General features: G+C 37.5%; 1 long non-coding RNA gene across 1 annotated transcript in view; it reads left to right on the top strand.

Moving 5' to 3' along the window:
• Window positions 1-16,777, top strand: part of LOC141573105 (uncharacterized) — a 309,269-nt gene that overhangs the window by 114,662 nt on the left and 177,830 nt on the right. Inside the window, exon 2 of the long non-coding RNA XR_012498666.1 lies at window positions 14,320-14,441. This is a non-coding gene — a long non-coding RNA (uncharacterized LOC141573105). The remainder of the gene's footprint in view (window positions 1-14,319; window positions 14,442-16,777) is intronic.

The following is a 16,777-nucleotide window of genomic DNA, read 5'->3' as shown; positions in this document are numbered from 1 at the left end:
CCCACTTTTTGACCTGTTTAAAGTGGACTTACTTTTACTATTGTGTTTACTACAAGCTATAGTTTTTATTCTCCACTTTTTTTTTACACCTCACAAATCAATTGGACATAAATGCTCAAATATAAAGACTTCAGTTTCACCTTTTAAAATTCTTCACCAATTGAGTCACTGTTCCTAAGCTCTGTATTTTTATCTTGTTAATGAGGTCTCCATTTCCCAGGCACTTTGACTTTTATTTTTAAGTGATGCACTTGCCATGATTTAGTTTTAGTGGCTCCCTGGGTGTCAAGAATGAAATGATTTGATGACCATGATGTCATGCTCTGAAATTGTCCATGAATTCTTCCCTTTAGGGAATTTAGAAACTCTTAACCAAAAATCAAAGACGACAAGTGATTACGAATTTCTCAGGTAGGATTAACTTTTAATATTAATGCTAATGTCACCATGCATCAAAGTGCTTCTTGGGCTTAAAGTGTGAAAATGCGGAAATCTTTACCAAGTTCCGGAGCCAGGGATGTGTTATGATCATTTGCTTATTTATGTTTGTTCTGAGCAGCTTGCCCAGTGGATGCTTGGAGCCACTTTCGTAGGTGTTCCCTTTGCTGAGCATATCTGTGTTCTAGGTTCGTTCAGTCACTGATTCATTCAGTAGATATCGCCTGGACACCTCGTATATATTAGATATTATTCTTCTCTTTGCTGGGGATACATAAGAAACAAAAACCCGTAGCTTTAGAGGAGGTTATATTCTAGTGTGGGTGACAGAAAATAAACAAGTAAAATAAATAGCATGTTAGGAAAGGTATCTAAGTTAATATTGCCAAACCCAGTAAACGGGGCCACATAATGAAACTTGCTTCAAAAAGTTATTTAATTGATGGTGATATATTTTAAAATCCCCAAGTAAAACAAATATTTTTATGTCAAAATTCTACTATTGCCAACATGTTGAGACATGTCTCTATCGTAGTGGGTACTCAGATGTTACAGTTTAGGACTGGTCAATAAATGCAGTCTTTTGAATATTTGCATAGATAACGTTGATTTTGATCACTATCCCTTTGAATGTGGTATATAATGAAAGTTTCTTTTTCGGTGGCTTCTCATTGGCCTTGAATTTCTCTAAACTTGTTCCAAATATATTTTAACACTGGAAGCCTCATTTGAAGCATGGGACATAATATTAAAAGCTGACGACTTTCCAGGACAATTTGTATTTGGATGTTTATTTAGAAAACAAAATTAATGAAATGATTCTATGATTTTATTATCATTGAAGGAACTTCATCAAATGTCAGTTTTATGACAGCAGCCCAATCCAACAGATGATAATCCTGGGGCATAATTGTCCCTGGGCTCATAGTCAGCAATGTAATCATCAGCATTTCAAGGGCTTGGGAAGATCAGTTTGAGGTGAAGCTAAGGAAATGTAGGCTGAACCATGAAAATACCTTGTTTATAACAAGGCCCATTACAGGAGCTTGCCTTGACTCTCTTGCAATATCTGGGTGGACATAGAACAAATCGCACTATTAGGATTTGATGAAAAGCCTCATTTGCTGCTTAAATTTGGATATTATCCAGATGAATACAATAGGATGTGGACAAATATTCATTTCTCTGGTTTTGTAATATCTCCCACTGGATATCATTAGGCTGGGTGAACATTTCAGAAATAAATACTGGCAGTTAGAAATACTGTGTCTCCTAAGTATTTGGGCTATTTGTGGGAGGTGTAAGTACCTAAAAAAAATTCAGGTTTTGGTAAGAAGGAGGAAGGGTTAACAGATGGTAGGTAAACAACAGAACCAGCTGCACACTTAAATTAACATTTAAGCCTTCACACATTGTGTTTGCATATGTTACTAATAGTTGCTTTGAAATACAATAGATTGTCCCTCAGGTCAGTGTAACAATGTAGTTGGCACAATTTGGACTTAGTTGTATTCATTATGTGTTTGCTGGGGTTGTGACTAGGGCTCTGCTATTGTTGGATAAACATCAGTAACTGCGTCTTTCCTTCCAAGCATATACAGAGCCCAACAAGAGAGTTCATGCAAGGATGTGTGTGGTAAAATAACATAGCAGCTGTACCATTTAGGAAACATGAGAGGAAAGGTAATCACCTAAGTCAGAGCTCAGCAAAAGTGTAAGCTTTTCTTTTTTCTTCTTCTTCTTCTTTTTTCATCATACAACTTTATTTGTCCTTTATCATTTAGAATTTCTTAAATGTTTGGTCCTTGGAAAAGTCTATGGGAAAACACTTGAAACAATGTCTTCTTACTTCAACATGTTAAAAACATCTTGTATTCCCTTGATTATACTCACCAGTTCCATTCTTGTTCTGTTGCTATTCGTTATGTAACAGTGAGATGTATGGTTTAGCCATTGTGTATGTATCTAATTTAAGACTATGCACAAAGCCAACTTAAGGTGATATGCTGTTTTGAGTGGTTAACATTTTCTGTTGTTCTGTTTCCTCTTCCTCTTTTTCTCAGTGTTTCTGGGCACTAAATTGGGATTCTGGCTGAGTTCATGTTACTGAGAACAGTCCTTAATTATTTGTTCTTATTATGTCTTTCACACCTGAAGCTGTAATGAGTAGTTTGAGGCTCTAATGGTGTCACTGTGTGAATAATAGTTTCCAGGCCAAGACAGAGGCTTGAGAACTGTTCAATTTCTGGGCCAAAAAGAACCATTAATAATCAAGATATCCCCCTTTGAAAAATTACTAAATTTGATCTAATAATAGACTATATGGTTTTTTCCGCTATTGCTCATAATGATGGTACTTGCATATTTTTCTAAGATTTAGAATGATCTTTATTCTCATTGCCAGGAAAAACCAAGTAAGTCACTGTGTGCAAGGCAGTGTGTGCAAAACCGAGTATGGCTAACTGCCACACCTGTTGTGAAAATGGTGGTGTCCTGGTTGTACAAACTGACGTACTGCAAAATACAAAAATTATAATGTCTGTTCCCTCTGGCCAATTTCATACTTGTCCCTTCTGTAACTGTTAACAATCTATATTTATGTAGGATATTTAGTTTTACTTCTTGCTTTGTAATGCGTCTCAAACATATAGAGCTGTAAAACAAGGTTCCAGTGGATTCATTGGTAATTTTTATATTCCATCTGTTGAAGCCACTTGAAGAAACTGATGGTCTCTTACTAGCTCAAACTCAGAGCCTAGAAAATAATAGTTTATAATATTCCGATGGTGCTTCTTATAGTCATTTCTTTCCCTGGTACTTAGTTGTTTTTTTTTTTTTCCTTCTCTGGGTGACAGTTTTTTACTCCAGCATAGAACTGTAGGTGTTTGGCTGTCCCTTTTTTGATTTAATGCCACATACTGCATTCTAATGCTGCAACATGTGTGTACAATAAATTTCCTTGTAAACTGAGGGCTTCAAGGCTAGGACTCTGTCAAGCTTTATTTTCAGAGCTGTTGAACTATTTTCCACTTAGCAACCTCTTTGCATTGCTTACAAAGCTTTTGTGGGGTGTACCAGTCAAAAGGATGACTCTATCCAAAGAAAACAATTCAGGGCTTGATTTTTAGAATTGGTGTCCATTACATAGGAGATTCAATGGCTCTAACAATTTGCATTGGAAGAGTGTGAGAAGGGCAAATATTTTGCTTCCATTTACATAGTGTATATTAGGGGAGATAATTGAATATCAGATATCCAAATTCTGTCTGTCTTGTAAAACTCAAAGTTATAATTTCCATTTTGAGCTGAAGTGTATAGGAACAAAATATGAGACATGAATTAGTGATGACAAAATGACATCCAGGTCGGTGAGCATGGGTACATGTGTATATACCCAAATCTGGCATTGGGTAAATTTGTTTCCTTGCCTGAGAAAAAGATTGGGGTGAGAGCAGTGTTTCCAAACATGAATGTATCTTTGCCTGTATCTGTGTCTCAGAATCTCTTGGGTCACCTTCCATATTGACATTGGCCTGCCATCCACAGAATCAGGAACCCATACCACAGATCCTATAAGTAGCAATAGGGGCAATATTAACTTACAAAATCTTCTTAGGTGACCCTTATGTCCTCTCTGCACAACAAAGAACCATAGGCAAATGATCTCCAAAAAATCAATCTCCATTTTTTTTCATTTGGGAAAACAATTTAAATGTGACTAAGAAAAATGACTGAACATCTGACTATTCACATATGTGCATCTTTCTTATTAAGGGAACACATATTACTTTGGTGAGATGGTCCACTGTCAACTGATGTCATTCCATTGACCTTGTCATACTGTGAGTAGACTGCCATGATACTCTTGAAATACTTCACATTCCTTATACCCTTCTTTTGGGGGAGAGAGCAGAGTTCCTCAAAGTATATTTCATAGGCCACTAGTACATTGAGAGGTACTCTGGAAAAAAAAATGTGTCATGGTCATATATGCAGTAATTGCTGTAAATATATCCACATATATTAAGGTACAAGATTTTTGATGTACTTTGATGTAATAAAAGTTCTGAGGAGTCCTGGTGAAAGAAGCCTTTTTACTCTTCAGTAACTTATTTAATCACAGAATCCTCTTTTCATATAATAAATATTGACATCCTGTGGAATTGGGGTTGCACATAGCATACTTTGGTAGATGCTTTTTCTAGGGACATGATATTAATTGAGAGAGCTGGAAAGCTTAACTAGGCTCTGGGCTATTCTCATTGGCTGGGACAAGAGTACGGAAAAGGATTGTGGGGAGAGTTATAGAGGTAGATCAGTCATACTACTCACAGAGGAAAATACATTAAATAGGAAACTTTCCATTATAATTAAAATGTCAAAAAAGACTATGTGGACCCCATTTCAGTTAAACAGAATAATAACTGGAAAACTAATCTTTATTGGAGGTTAAATTATTCCCAGAAGGCCTTGGTATGATGCTTTTGTCCTGGAGTAATTATGACATGTGCATGGAAAGCTGCTCTTTTGCAAGTAGAATGCACCTACCAGTCAATAGCCTCAGTGCATTCAAGTGAGAAACAGTCCAGTCCGACCTTAGTCTTTCACTTGGTTGTCATTATGATTCTCTTTGGCTGTTGGATTTCAATTAGGTCAAAGGAGCAATGTTGCTCTAAGTCTTACTCAAATACTTTGAAAGATTATAGATAGAAATACATTTTAGTTTATAGAGATACAGCTGATAAAACACTAGGAAAATTAGGCCCAGAACTACTGAGTAATTCAATTTTATGCCTTTTGTTAATCTATAGTTTTCCTCCGAATTTAATATTGTAATGATTTTTTAAAAAGTATTGATTGTTTGTCCTAGTTTATTTAATGGTCAACATTTAATACAGTTTTATAGAACATCTACTACTTACCTTGCAGAGAGATACAGATGTAATCAAGACTAAGTCTCTGCCCTGCTGGAAACACACCATCCTCTAGAAGACAAACAAATGTACCAATAATCTATGTTAACGTTATACCCATGTGTAAAGTATGAACAGCATAAAGTGGGGATAATTAACTGTCTGGCACTGGGAAAATTTAAAAACCTAATTGTAAACGATGAGTAGGATAAATTCAGGTGAACAAAGCAGGAGACAGGGTCATTTTATGTAGGCAAAACAACATGTGCTGAGGCGTTGCTGTGTGGAAAAGCAAGGCATTAAGGAATCACAAGAACCACCAAATTGCTGAAGCCTCCGGAGTGCTGATAGGAGTGCAAATAGGTATTATGTGATTTGGAGGCTCTTGCCAGCGAAGTAAAACAGTTTTCCCTTTATCGTGTAGGTGATGGTGGAGATTCCGATGGATTTTGAACTTGAAGGATTTGTGTTTTAGCAAGAGCACTCTGCCTGAAGGGTGGACTGCATTGGAGAGTTGTACGGCTATCCCAGGCCCTAGAATACTCCTTATACTAAGCCAGTTCTGACCTATGACACTCACTAACTCTCACCAAAAACTATAATTGAAAATGCTACTTTCTGATTTGTCTATGCCATCCTAATATAAAATTGTCTTCTGTTCCCCTCACCCCTTTGGAATGACTACAGCATAAAAGAGATGATTTTTCTACTACTCTAATCAAACTTTCAAGCCGTAATATTAACATTGCCTTCTTTTCGTTATGGTGTATCTACTTGCCCTCCTAGTAAACACAGAATTGTTTGTTAGTAGAATTGTGATGGCTATTTGACACACAAGTGATAAACAAGTAAGAGGTGACAAAATACTTTCCACAGGATTTAGGGTCCTTTTCTCAGATGTCCTCAGTTTCACTTTCAGACTCTTATTAAAACTGGATGATGCTACACCATGCATGAAGGATAATACGCCTTGCTGTTAGTAAAATGAGTGCTGTTTCCGTGGTAATCACCTTAGATTGGCTCAGAACAGCGTACCCACTTCTGCGGCTTCATGGAGAGAACACTGTTGCTTAGTATGACAATGTCAATGGAATATGCCATTCTATTAATCTCCAGCCATGGGATACAGAATTTCCTGCATAATGTGGTGATCAGCCATTTCTGTTATGATTTTATGGAAAAGGCCAACTGGCTAATGCTTTAATTATTGAGGAGATATTTTCACAGTTGTAGCACAGAATTCACTTAGGATGATGTCTGCATATCTCAAGGACAGCTGGACTACCTTGGAGGGCATTGGAATGTTTGCCTGGGATTTAGGAAGATAACTGTTTTTTGTTTTTGTTTTAAGATTTAACTTTTTTTATTATAAAATTTTTATTGTGGAAATGTACAAAGCAGGAAAGTATTTAAAAATCACCCATAATTTTACTGCTGAGGGAAAACCATTATTAAAATGTTTAGTAATGTTTTCTATCCATATCTGTATTTGCTTCTGGACCAATATCAATATCTTCATCCATAGTCATGTTTGACAAAACAAGAACAGTAACAGTTAACTTTTATTGAGCCCACAGTATGTCTCAAGTATTGCTCTAAAATCTCTCCTGTATTGTGTCAGTGATTCTTCCCAAAACTATATTTCTTAGATATTATCTACATTTTACACAAAAGAATCTCACAAACCAAAAGATTAAGTGACTTACCCACAGCCACACAGTTTATAAGTGGTAGAGCCACATTCAAACACAAGCTTAAAAACCTAAGACATTAAGGAACTATATATATATATATATATATATATATATATATATATATATATATATATTATATATACACACACGTGAAACAGTGGGGCGTTTAAAAAATATATATATTTAAATCTGATAGCAATCTTACTTTCTTTAGTTTCATTCAGCTTTTCTATTTGATTCCTCATATCTAGTAGTGAAAAGTTGCATCTCCCTAGAAATTCTATGTATTGATTTAGTGTCATGAAAATTGGCATAATCTGAGTTTTGAAAAATGTAAACACTCATGTACCCACATGCCTAGCAGACATGAAGTTTCCATCATCCAAGTCTCCTTTGTATCCTTTCTCAGGTAATCTCCTGAACAAAGCCCAGAGGCAGCCACTGTTCTGATGTCAATTATTGTGGATTAGTTTTGTCTGTTCTAACATGGAATCACATAATACACACTCTTTTGTGTATGCAACAGGTTGGTGTTACATTAAGGGATCAACAAATATAGCAGAGTCACAAAATAATGGATTTTAGACCAAATCCAACAGTCACCTGTTTTGTAAATAAAGTTTTATTGAAACACAGACACACTTATTCATTAGCTATTGTTTATAACATCTCGTGCATTTTAATGGCAGAGTTGAGTATTTGTGACAGAGATCATAGAGCTTGCAATGTCTAAAATATTTACTATTTTTACAGAAAAGTTTGCAAACTCCTGAAATATATATATATGTATGTATATATATACATACATATATATATATATATATGATATAGATATATAAATGTCTAGAGTTTGCGATTAGTGTTCTCAGTATTATGTCACTCCAGTCTGTTATAAGGATTTTAACACGTTGCGAACGGATCACGAGAATCTTCACGAGGGATTTAAACCCCGCCGTACGCAACGTGTTAATTAAATGCCCCTAAAGGGAACTCAAAATTTTTCCTCAGGTTTCTATAATAATGAAAATGTTATAAAGAAATGTTATACATCAATGTAAACGTATTTACTTATTTGCATTTATATATATACACATACATTATATATATATGTCAAAAAAACCTTATTTTGAACAAATTTCCATATTAAAAATATTAGATTAGACAATATAATTTTATCCCTGTTGTGGAAACCAAGCCGATTTTTTTTGTAAACTCTTGTCCTGTGCATGCATAGTCTAGTATTTGATGAAAGACTTACAGATATCCCTAAGAAGAGTTTTAGAATTTCTTTTCTGCATAGTTTTCTCTGCTCTGTTACCATGCTCCACAATATCCAATTTCCTAAGCATCTCCATCCTTTAATCTCTGCCTCTTCATCTCGCTGAGATTTTCATTCTCTTCTTGGATTCTCTTTGTCAAGATTTGGAAAATATCTTTCAGCAGAATGGTGGGCAGTCATTGGGCTCACCTATTTCCATTTTTTCAGGGATCATTGTCCTGTGCTATGTGTTGTACAAAGACTGAAAACAGTTGCTTCCTATATTTTGTCTTATTTTTAAATTGTATGATGCTAGTTACTCTGTCATGGACAAAGCTGAGAGTCAAGCCAAAATATTTTTTTAAAAATTAGTTGTTTGAGACCACGAGGTCTTCTTGTAATGCAATATTCAGTTATTCTCTCGATTCTTTGATGAAGCTTTTAGATGAGCTAATTTTATACTAGCATAGTTGAAAGCTTTTGTGCTACTCTAAAACTAACTGTATAGACATTATATTGTTGAACACAGGGAATGCAGTTTTAGAAAATGGGAGGGATGAACATGGACAATACAACATATTCTCAAAAAAATATATAGTTTCTACGATCTTTTTTAGTTGCTCTTTGGTTCCCTTCAATTCCTCCAGAGTGATAATATGATCCTGCCTGAAATTTCTTCCAGATACTATAGTAGTTCCCCGAAAATAAGATCGGGTCTTATATTAATTTTTGCTCCAAAAGACACATTAGGGCTTATGTTTAGGGGGTGCTATCCTGAAAAATCATGCTAAGGCTTATTTTCTGGTTAGGTCTTCTTATTTTCAGGGAAACATGGTATTTAGATGACTATTGGTCAGCCCGTTATTCCATCCCGGACTGCAATGATTTTCATTATGCCCTTCAAAATGTCAAAGGACTTCTACCATTTCCTAGTTTATCAGTGACCTACCTTTTGTTTCTTGTACTATTTCCTTGATCTACTGCAAACTTAACATCAGCCTAGTATATTATTCCATTGTTTTCTTTGTGATAAGTTCAGTACCATCCCTTATACTCTTTTTGCCAATCATCAAGGGTTAACATTTTTCACTTGAACACAAAATAAGTAACAGAAGAAGTGCAAGTGGAGTAAGCAAGACAGGTTTCAGAACACCCAAAACTCAGAGTAGAATGCCCATTTATTGAAAGCACTCAATATACTTTTTCACTTGTTGCCTTGGTGCATATGATGGCATTCAGATTATGGGGAAAATATAGATTAAAAATATTCCCTAACTGCTGTTTTATATGTATACACACACAGTACACACACACACACACACACACACACACACGCAATGTGGTTGCTCATTTTTAGGAAAATATTTCAGAGAAAAATAGCATTGCAGTAAATTAGTGACATTAACCATAGTATTTATTTAATTTTAAAAGGTCAAATAGACTATTGTGGTCTAATTTTCTTGTCTTTATTCTTAGTCTGTATTCTTAAATGCTAAACTAAGCGCTCTGTGCTTTGGTCATGAGTTTTCTAACTCTGAGGCACAGTTCATTTGGGAAAATTCTATAATTCACAGAACAATGAGACCTTATCTGCAAAGTCTAAAGGTGTTTGACTATTACTCTGACATCCCATATGAAGTATCTGTTTAACTAAGGTGTGGAATTCATCACTATTTTCGGTAAATATCAATAGCTGATTCCTCTCTGACTGAAAATGAGAGATGGAATATCAATCAGAGTATTTTGGCCATTAGGCCTTTCTGGTTAGTTGGCTTCAATGGTTTCAGCACGGTGCTAATGAGGGCAAGTTCAGGGGTTAGAGCCCCTGAGTGGCTTAATTAGCTTCCTACTGAGGAAAACCTCTGTTCCAGAGCCTGAGATAGCTCTCTTTCCCCAGCTATGTCATCAATGCATGCAAGTTACAAAGGGCGAAAGAGCTCATCATTATCAGCTGAAATCCATAACAATTTATGAATGACCTGTCAATTGTGACTGGATATTATTTGATCTTGAAATTGCTACTCTTCAGAAGACACGTCTCCATAAAGATTTTTTTTTTTCTTCTGTAGTTAAATAGACAAAGATATGCAGTACCTCAAAAAGACTTCACTTATGTCGGGACAGAGTCCCAGAGAACAGTTTCCAGGCTCTCGACCTCATGTGGAAAGGTGCTGGCTTGGTTATTAGATGGCCATCAGCTGTAATCAGATGACCATCCTCTGTGGCAGTGTGGCCATCAGCTGTTACCGGTTAGTCATTAGCCACTAATATCACTGCCGTGGCTAGGCTAAGGGGTTGGTTCGTTGGTTGGTTAGCTGGCTGCTGGCAGGCAGAGAAATGCGGATTGCACCTAGCAAGTGGTGTTGGTTGGCAGAGAAGCAGACTGCAGATTGCGCACCGCGTGGAGCCTGTGTCATGCAGGGACTCATGCAGGGTCTCTGGTCCTGCTCCCCACATAAGAATGCAGGACATGGTGAGGCCAAAAAGGAACACCCATGGAGCCATAGATGGGGGAGTCATGCCACTATAGTCTTTCTGGCGGCTGGGTTGGAGACACAGGAAGCAGGAGCCACACTATCTGCAACCTGCCGTCCACTTCTCTCTGGCAACCAACCTTACTTGATAGCTGCAACCCTCTGTGCTAACTGAAATCTGCGCTTGCTAGCTCAGCTACCATTTTCTTGCTAACTCCATTTTCCTGCTAGCATAGCCACGGCAGTTATATTAGTGGCCAATGGCTAACTGGTTACAGCTGACAGTCAACTAGCCACAGCTGATGGCCATCCAATCACAGTTGATGGCCATTTACTACCTGAGCCAGCACCTGTCCATGTGAGGCCGAGAGCCTGGAAACTGCACTCCTGGCTCTGTCCCCACAGCCTGCTTCCTGTATCTCCAACCCAGCCACCAGCGAGACTATACTGGTATGAACCCCCCAACCATGGCTTTGTTGGTGTTCCTTTTCGGCCTCACCATATCCTGTATTCTTATGTAGGGAGCGGGACCCCGCAGGACACTTGGATTCTCTGTTAACTTCCAATGCCTATGGAAGATTTCAGTAGAAATACCCTGAGTATTCCTTAGGAACTTAGGGAAGAGATACTTAGGGGAAGAGATACTTAGGATATGTTTTGCTCTGTCTTAGTGATTATTTATCCACATAAATACTGTCTTTCTTTAACCTGATAGTGCTTAAGATCTCTTTGTTTTTACTTTTCTTTGTTATTTTTTCTGTTTTGTTTTCATAAGCATGAAAATTATTACAGACTATGAGAGTTTTAACATATTATCCACATCTTTACCAATTAGTCATTAGTTAACTAGTATTTACGAATTACATTTGCTAAACATTGGTGATACTTGGGCAAGCTCCTGGTCTTACTGTGTTTCCCTGAAAATAAGACCTAGCCGGAACGTCAGCTCTAATGCGTCTTTTGGAGCAAAAATTATATATTATTATAGTAAAATAAAATTATATATATTGTAATAAAATAAGACCGGGTCATATATAATATAATATAACATAAGACTGGGTTTTATGTTAATTTTTGCTCCAAAAGACGCATTAGAGCTGACGTTCCGGCTAGGTCTTATTTTCAGGGAAACATGATAGTAGAGTGGCCTTATGTAGTAGGTGTTCTGTGGGGCCCAGGGCCATAGTCTCTCTGGTCATCTGAGCCAGGTGCTCCAGGTATGTGTGTTATGTAGGTTGTTGTGTGCCTTTCTGTTATAGTTGAGACTTGATTGCTGTTTGCATGTCAGTGAGAGGGATTGACCTTCAGGCTGATTGTTTGTGAGGATTGGCTGTGACTACAGTGGTGGAGCTGTTGTGGAGGGGCTGACGCTACAGAACAGGATTCTCTTTACCAGGCTGTGGTGCCTTCCCAGCCTGCCCTTTGGGTGTGTTGTCCTTGGAGGTGGCCAGCTGTTGCTCCAGCCCAGGCAGAAGTTGGCCACTGGGCCTCCTAGGACAGGACCCACTGCAGGCCAAGTTCAGCCACAGTCTGTACCTGCCCAAGGCCACCTGGCATGAGCCACAAAGAACCCAGAGATGGCCACCACCAGCGCTGTACTTGGAGGTGCCTTGAGAGGCTTAGTCATGAACCAAGGCCAGCTGTCACTAGTATTGGGCTTAGTGCTATTAGCAAGAGGTATGGGACATGTAGGAGCCAGACACTGCTTGTTTGGGTTTTGTGAAACTTTGAGAGGTTTTAGGGAAGTCCGCAGCATGTGAGCCAAGGCAGGCCGTTTACATGGAAAAGCCACTGTAAGCAGCTTGGGTATACCCAAAAGTTTGGTGGGGCATGGTCTCAGGGAATCAATAAAGTGGGGCACACGAAAAGTGTGGAGATTCAGTTTGGTGGGGACTCAGATATGGTGTCTCCCTGCATTTGCTTGTAGGGAGGGCGAGGGCCCAACAAAGAAACAATGGCTTCTGCCAGCTTCTCAGTTGGCAGAAAGCTGCCCCTCCAGCCCTCACCCTGGAGCTAGACAACTTCTCCCCGTATTTCCCTGGCACCTTCTGATCTGCTACCGCAGTGCCAGAGCTCAGAGCAAGTGAGTATGTCCACAAGTAAGTCCATGCACATCCCTTTAAGAGGAACACCTGGGAGTGCAGCATCCCTCCATCTCTGTCAGCCATAATCTCTGCTGTTTTTCACCTCCAGAAGTTATGGGGACTTCTTTTCCTGGCACTGAAACCCTGGACTGAGGAGGAGCTTGGACCCCTCACTCCTCTTCGGGGGGGGGGGGGTGAGGGGGAAGGGGAAGTGGGGAAACTCCACAGCCAAGATACCTGCCAGATTTTTAATGGTCATTGCGGGTGTGTGGGACTAGCTTGCTCTGCATCACTGCTCCTCCTACCAGTCTCGAGGTGGCTTTTTCTGTATGTCTGGACTTGTCAGGCTTCAGTTCAGCTAGACTGCAGGTGATTCTCAATAATGGTTGTTCTGTGGTTTAGTTGTAATTGATGTGGTCCTTACAGAAGGTGAGCACAGTGTTTACCTACTGTCATCTTGACCAGAAGTCTTGCTTTATTTTTAAGAGCACCAACTTTATGCTACTATTAATAACAGAAATTTTATTTGTACATGTAGACCTTTTTTTGCAGCCTAATGATATGAATTTTTTTAAGGTATATTATTTTTCATTATGAGTAACAAGGAGACAGGAGAGTGGAAAGTTGCCAGGTACTGCAGCTAGATATAAGGATGAATTATTCAAAGGAGAAAGCCAACTTTATTAAGTACTTGAATTTCTTAGATTACCCTCCTGGGCTAAATTTCATACAAGCAAATTAAGAAATCAGCACCACCTTGCATAACGTATTTTAAGTGAGAATTATTGCAGATAACACTTTTAACAGGACTTCAATATTCTCACACCATAGCATATTAACAATATTCTCACACATCACAGCATATTTATCACACTTACCTCCATTATGGAAGAAAATATCAATAGTAAAATATCAATAATTAAAATACTAATCATTTTAACTGGTGATGAATTGAACATGGTCTATTTCATTTTTAATAAAACTACATGTATTAGTTGTTTTCTCTTTTTAACATTATAAAACAACAAATTAACAATAGTTTTAACAACAGTTCTTTTATTATTATTTTAATTTCTGGCATCAACACATATCTCTCTTATGTCTATGCAAACTGAAACACTTTCACTAAAAATCTAGATTACAAGACAGGCCTATTGTAAACACTTTCTTAGTCAGCATTTATTTTAAGGTAGAAGACAAACTAAACATTTTGCATGAAACATTTGCATAAATAAATGTTTCATTTATATGTGGTACCAGTTTTTACATAATATAGTTTGTTGTAGCATTACTTTGGAATCAACAATTCAAATGCTGAAGAGTCATCAAAATTACTAATAATTTTGTTTGGTTATTTGGATCACATTTTAATCTAATGCTAAATAGCTAAACAGCACATCTTTCACAATATTTCAAACCTAGACATTTTTTATATTTTGTCAATCTTTCTTTCTCAAGGTCTCTGATGGAGTTTTGCTGTGCATGTTGAAGGAAGTCGATTGTAACGGAGGAACATTGAACCAGAAGATAAGAGACTTCATTCTAGAACTGACCTGTGTTACAGAACTGTTTGACCTTGGGTAAGTCATGGAACTTCTTTCAGTCCCAGTTTCCTCATTTGAAAAAAAGGAATGATGTCTAAGGATGCATTAAGCTCCAAAATTATACAGACTTGTGATATTATATGCTGTGCACTGTTACATTGGGCCAAACCTATCAAATTAATTATATTACTAGATGTCTTTGCATACATGCAAGAAAATATTTTAATGACTAGAAAGTGAACCATTTATGTGAAAATAGATATTGGATGAAGTGATTTTTACCATTTAATATCTCGGAATAATGACTAATTGTTTGATATTCCATTATTTATAAAGAATCAAAAAATATCTGTAACATTAAAGCAAAAGAGATCCATGGTAATTTCCATTGAATTTCTTATTTATCAGTTTATATTATATTAAGAATGCATGAACATAAGTTTGAAGCAACATTCCAAGTTTACATAATATTTATTTTTGTTAGGTGAGAAACTCATGAAATAAACAATTCTGTACATTTTGTCCCTGCCATTAATTAGCACGTATAATTTTCACATGAAGGGTAAGGTAACCGTCCAATGCACAGCCAGTTTTTCACACTTGAAGCTTTTGAAAGCCTCTGATGAATCAGCTAAATAAGAAAATATACTAATTTAACTTCAGGGCTATAGGTTTGGTAAAAGGAGGAAAGGACATAAGGAAGTAGGCTGGTGTCTTTTTTATAGAGACTTGAAAGGCTAGACTAAAAGGAAAGTTAGTTATTTAATTTACATAACTGTTTTCAGTTGATTAGCTTGGCAGGACTGCCCTGTGTATTTTCCAGGGGAAGAGTTTATTTACTCTATAAATAATTATTTACTAGACAACATCTAAGATATGACTTGACTAGGCTCTGAGAATAAAAATGTATAAATGTATGTTCATCCTTATTTAATATGGCAGGTTTATTTCGGTACTCTCTTAAGAAGTCAAGGCTTCTAGCATTCATTCTCTGAGAAACAAGGGGGCAGTGATGGCTAGCATAAGTGGACTTGGCAGCACAAGATCAGCTCTTGTCATAGCTCCAAGGAAAGAATGTGCAATCACTCTGAGTACCGCTCCCTGGACGAGTCTTGCCTCCTGGCAAGAGAGTACAGGGCTCTTGTCAGCTGCAGTGATAGCTCCAATAGCAGACGCTCAGAAAAGTAAGGTGGAATACTTCTGTGGCTTCTAACTAGTGTCTCCACGCACACATGTAATAGTGGCCACAGCCTTGTCTGATTTGGTATGAAAAACAAGCTTCAGAAGGTGGTGAGGATTTCAGATCTGTTTTGAACTTTTTCTTTATGTTGAATACTGCTTACCATTTACTCACATGCTGTGAGTCTGTAATGATAAAAATACTGTTCTACTCTCCTTATCTCTCTTGACTGACCTCTTTCAGTGGTCCAAGTGTGTGACACAGGGACTCACCCATTCACCTATGAAATAGACACACAGGGCATATCAGCATTTGTTAGACACCGATTCTAGAAACTGCATCACATTAACATGTGAGAAAGGTGAGGGTTGCCACGGTGCTATAATCTCCTGTATGGTTTGCAGGCAGCAGTTGACTAGGAAAGTGTCTGTTTTCTTGTTTAGTTGAATATTGAGGTCCAGCCCAATCCCATCCTTGTTCATTATATTTCTGTGTTGAAGGTAGGGTAAAAAAATAGGATTTAGAAAATATCTGAATAAAGATATTTGATGATTTTAAAACTCCTGTTCTGTGAAGGGCGTCCTTTCCAACATTTAAATAGAATTATTTGCCATCATTTGGAATGTGTTTTCTGTTCATGTCTTCCACCCACAAATTTAATGCCTTTTCCATGTTAACTAAACACTTACACATTGCGACCATAACTTTGGCAGCTTGAGGTGCAACAACAAAAATAGCATAAACTTCTTTTTCCTTCTTCCCAATTTCACAGACAGAAGATTCATTCTTACTGCAGATCTTAGCAATCTCAGCAAACAATTTTTTTCTTATTATGCTGAGAACTGTCACCATTTCACTTAAAGGAAACACATTTTCTGGCTTCTCTTTGGCATGTCCTAATTGCCAGCACCACTACTCGTGTGCTTTGGGGCCATTGTTAAGTAAAATAAGGGTTATAAACACTGTGATACTGCGACAGTAGATCTGATAACAGGGACAGCTACTAAGTGACGAATGGGCAGGTAGCTTCTACAGCTTGGAGATGCTGGACAGAAGGAGGATTCACATACAGGTCTGGCTGGAGCTGGACAGTGGGACAGTGAGTGATTTCATCATGCTACTGAGGACAGCATGCAATTCATAACTTTTACTCAAACGCTATCAGATAAGTAACCGTACATGAACTATAGAT

Source organism: Rhinolophus sinicus, linkage group LG09, assembly GCF_036562045.2.
Source record: "Rhinolophus sinicus isolate RSC01 linkage group LG09, ASM3656204v1, whole genome shotgun sequence".
NCBI lineage: Eukaryota > Metazoa > Chordata > Mammalia > Chiroptera > Rhinolophidae > Rhinolophus > Rhinolophus sinicus.
Note: the sequence above shows the minus strand (reverse complement) of the source record. Positions and strands in the feature narration are given on the sequence as shown.